Consider the following 4,815-nt stretch of genomic DNA (forward strand, 5'->3'; position numbering starts at 1 on the left):
TTACAAAACTTTATGTTACATTAGCTGAATGAAAAGAAAGTGAACACAGTCACAGATGGAAAGAAAACAACAACAGAAAGTTGAATACAACTTGAAAGTGTTTACATTCTTAGCTTTCAATTAATATTTTTTTTCCTAGTATGAGGAAATGCTCTTAAAATGAATTGTGTGTAAAGTAGAAAAACACCTTGAAAATCATGCATGCAAAAATAAAAACAGACAAAATGCATATATTGCAATCTTGAACTCCATTCAGGAGATTTTACAATATAATCAAAAATAAATTCTTTTTTTTTTTTTCCTTGAACCTATGTATGCTGTTGTGTTTACATAAAAGGAATGCAAATATTACCTTCGACTCTTCCTCAAAAATACATACACTATCTACTTCTTTCTGTAAAAGTGCTACTTTACTTTCATTTGCTAAGTGCTCTTTTTTTTTTTCTTTTTCAGTTCAGCTAATCTGTGATATTTTATAATCATTTTCACAGGGGAAAAATATGTTCTCATAATTATCATTTCTCTCCTCCCCTCCTTCACCAAAGAATATTTTTAAAAAGCATAAAAAAAAAAAAAGATTATTTTTGGATCATATTACTGATTATGTTTTTGCTTATTTTAGAAAAAAAAAAAAGTCAAGTATTTTAATTCATTAGATATTAGATGTTACAATTTTTTTTTTCCTATCACACAACTGTCTGATTTCTTTCAGTATGAAAATATATGTTTCTGATGATTTTTCACTGGCATACAAATGTTTATCAATGTTATCAGGCACTTTCTTGTCTTAGTTTATTTTAGTTGTTTTGTTGATAGCATGAGATTATACATTCATGTGATTAATATATTTATGGTCATAAAACTTACCTATCAAGCTGACTTCTCATTATACAGACAACTGGAGGTTGTGAATATTTCAAAAGAAGATCCATGAAAAAAAGAAATTGTTTTCTCATTCAGCTTTAACAGTTATCATTTCATCTCCAAAATCAGAATCAGCATCATATGTAATCAGATGGCTAGTCATACATCATTAGTTGTTGAAAACTGAAATTATAAGGTAAAAACTAAAGCACAATGAAAGTAATCGTCAACCACAAGATTTCCACATAACAGTCTTATCATATTATTTCTTTAAAAGTTGTGCAGCAATATAGGTGGTGAGTTAACAAATAATTTCAAATCAAGAAAAAATTGCACGCAAAATGAGTGAAAAAGCAAATTGAACTTCAATTAGGAAATTATTTGCTATGAATATTTTACCCAAATTATGATTTTTAAGCTAATTTCTAAAAAGAAAAGAAGTAGAAAGGAAGGAAAAGAGAAAAAGGAAAAGAGAAGAAAAGAGAATAGAAGAGAAGAGAAAAGAGAAGAAAGGAAAAGGAAGCATTAAAGCCTTCTTTACAAAGGAAATTTACTAAATTTATCTGTGTTCTTTTTATAAGGATTCAATCTTATTTTGCAAGTTTAAATCCCCCTTATTTGTAGGAAAAGCTTAATGAAATCAGTGAAACCAGTCTTTGAGAATGGAGAATATGAATTATCCTAAAGAAATATATAAATATTTAGATCTATGATAATATATCTTTGCCTGTATGTATGGGAACTATTGAATCACAGCCTGAACCACTGATTGATCACCTGAGGCAAGGACTGGGTCAGCAGAGGGAGCACAGGTGAAGGCAATTCACCTGTGTGACTGGAATAGGTGGAGCCACGCTCCACCCCTCCTAGACCCCATTTAAGGGCTGACTACAAGTAGGGAAGGATGTCTTTCTGAAGATCCTACTTTTTGGAGTTTTGTACTGTGAGCCTAGAACCTTGGATGCAGGAAAGCACTTCTTTCTTGTTTTTTTTTTGTTTGTTTGTTTTTGTTTGTTTGTTTGTTTTCCACTTGTTGGATAATCTTTCTAACAGTAGTAAAGTGCTATCCAAATTGTACTTCTCTTTCAACTGTACTAGTATTGGTCTTCCAATACATTCCTAGAATGTATTGGTCTTCCTCAAGAAGTGCATAGAAATGCTGTTTGCATTTGCAGAGGTAAAACAAAAGAAGTCAAACTCAGCTTGGGTTGACAATGTCAGTTGTGGTGTCAGACAAAAACCAAAATAAAAATGGGGAGATGTAAGTATGTTAACAGTGGGACAAAGTCCAGGGAAAACAATGGATGGATACTAAAAGGCAGATGCATTTAATAAGTTTTTGCATCCATTTTCAATAGTAATAGATCTTGGGCTTTTAAGTTATCTGAGTTGGAGGAACATAAATCAGGGAGAGAGAACTTCACTTGTGAACATCAGGATTGTAATGGACCTATTGTAGTAGGTGAATACTTGTAATTCCATGGAGATTGGCAAGTTTCATCTAAGAGACCTGAAGGAATTAACAGATGTCTGAGTCCTTCTCAACAATTTACAATTTTGGATTTGTGGTACAGAGATCTTACAGAAAGATCTTGACAATTGGACAGCTGGGCAATAACTAACTACATGAAGTTCAACAAGAGCAAATGTTGAATTCTTCCCCTAATAGAATCATACAATTTCTTGATTTGGAAGGGGTCTCAAGGATTATTATATTTCAAAGCTCCTGCCACAGGCAGGGTTCCCAGCTGTTACATTAAATACTAGATCAAATTGTCCAGGGCCCCGTCCAGCTTGGCCTTGAATACTTCCAGGAATGGTGCTTCTACAACCTCCCTGGGCGGTCTGTTCCAACAGCCTCACAACATTCCCAGTGAAAAACTACCCCCGACATCTAATTTAAATCTCTCCTCTTTCCAGCTAACAGAAGTGATAATCCTGCTCCTCCATGCTCTGGTGAGGCCTTACTTCAATCATTTTGTGCAGTTTTGGGTGCCAAAATATAAAGGTATAAATTTATTACAGTGTTCAAAGAAGAGCTACAAAGATGGTGAATGGTCTAGAAAGGAAGGCATATAAGGAGCAGCTGAGATTACTTGGCTTTTTCAGTTTAGAGGAGAGGAAGCTGAAGAAAGATCTCACAGTGACCTACAGTTTCCTCTCATAGTAGAGAAGAGAAGACACTCATCTCTTCACTGATGACCAACAATAGAACCCAAGGGAATGATAACCTTAGTCTTTACTCTAGACTGGACAACACACATGTCCTCAGCCTTCCTTCATTGGAAATGCCTTCCAGCACTTTTACTACCTTTGTTGTCCTTTGGAATCTTGCAAGGTCCTTGACACACTTTATGTACTGTGGAGCCCAGAGCTGCTCACAATACTTGAGGTGAAGCTGCATCAACACTATACAAAACTGGGAGGATGTCTCCTTTTGACTCTCTGCTCTGTTATGTTTATGAACCTCAAAACGTAGTTTGCCCTCTTGGCTTCCAGGGCAAACTACTGACTCATATTGAGCCTACTGTATCCTAATACCCCCAGATTCCTTTCTGCTGAGCTGCTCGCTAGCCAATCATTTCCAAATCTGTAGTTGGTCTAGCATTAATCTGTCTCAAATGCAGAACCTGGCATTTTCCTCTGCAGAATTTCTTGTTGTTGATGACTGCCTGTCATGGTTTTATGATTTTTAGTTATTGGTATTCCACATCATAACATCATGTAGTGTACTGGGAGTAATAGAGTTAATGCTCCAGTCCCATGGATCATGGATAGTTCCAGGTACCTGTCCCAGAAGAGATGAAGAACTACATCTCCCAGAGGACTATTTGCTGTTCTGTTTCCATTTCTGCTCAGAGGGAAAAATAAAACCTGTACGCATATCTCGAGCCCCTCCCTTTTCCATTTTGATCATCCATCTCGTCTCTGTTGCAGGTGCCTCAGTAGACTTTGAATAAGACCATCAGCCTTTGGACACTCTCTCTCATTTTATTTGTTTTATTATCTCCAATTCTAATTATATTATAATATTGTATTATAGTGTGTTAACTTACATTCTGATATCTTATTTAGTAAATTAGTTTGTTTATTCTCAGATCATTGCCACTTTTTTTTTTTTAGGCCCATCTCCCTACCCTTTCCCCTTTTCCCTTTCCCAGGGAGTGGGTCTGTGAGTCCTCTCACCCCATTAGTTATGCAACTGAGCCAAAACATCCTGTAAACCATTGACACTGCCTGATGCTCCAATATCTGTTTAAACCTCTTTACAAGGCCTCCTATTAATCCAGGGAGTTAAAAGTATCTTCTAGTTTACTATCATAAGATAATTTCTTGAGGATGCGCTGCACTCCTGTATCCAGATCATTGATAAAAATGTTGACTGACGCTACAACAGAGCCATGGGAAACATCACTAATGCCCTGCTGCCATCCATATATAGTCATTCACTACAACTCACTGAATTCTACCACTGAACCTGTTCATCATCCAATATAGAATGAACTGATTTATCTCATAGTTGTACAGTTTATCGCAGGCATGGTCAACCTGTGGCCCACAGGGCACATGCAGCCCAGTACAGCTATCCAAGAGTCCCACCCCCTGTTACCACAGAATCGTGGCAGTGGCTCCTCACTGCCAAGAGGCCCAGCCCAGCCCCTCAGCACCAACCGGACATTGGTGAACAATTATCCCAATTTGGGCCAAAACAAAAGTATGGGGCACAGTGCAGTGCTAACTCAAGTCATGATAAATAAATTTATGCATTTTAATATGTTGGCTAGACAACAGTTCTGTGAACAGAAAAAATAGTCAACTGTGTTTTCTATTTTGGTAAAGGAGTTTGAGAATAAGTTTCACAGAATCACAGAATCACAGAATAACAGAATCTCCCGGGTTGGAAGGGTCCTCAAGGATCAACAAGCTCCAAACCCCCTGCCACAGGCAGGG

Source organism: Meleagris gallopavo, chromosome 1, assembly GCF_000146605.3.
Source record: "Meleagris gallopavo isolate NT-WF06-2002-E0010 breed Aviagen turkey brand Nicholas breeding stock chromosome 1, Turkey_5.1, whole genome shotgun sequence".
In the NCBI taxonomy this organism is placed as follows: domain Eukaryota; kingdom Metazoa; phylum Chordata; class Aves; order Galliformes; family Phasianidae; genus Meleagris; species Meleagris gallopavo.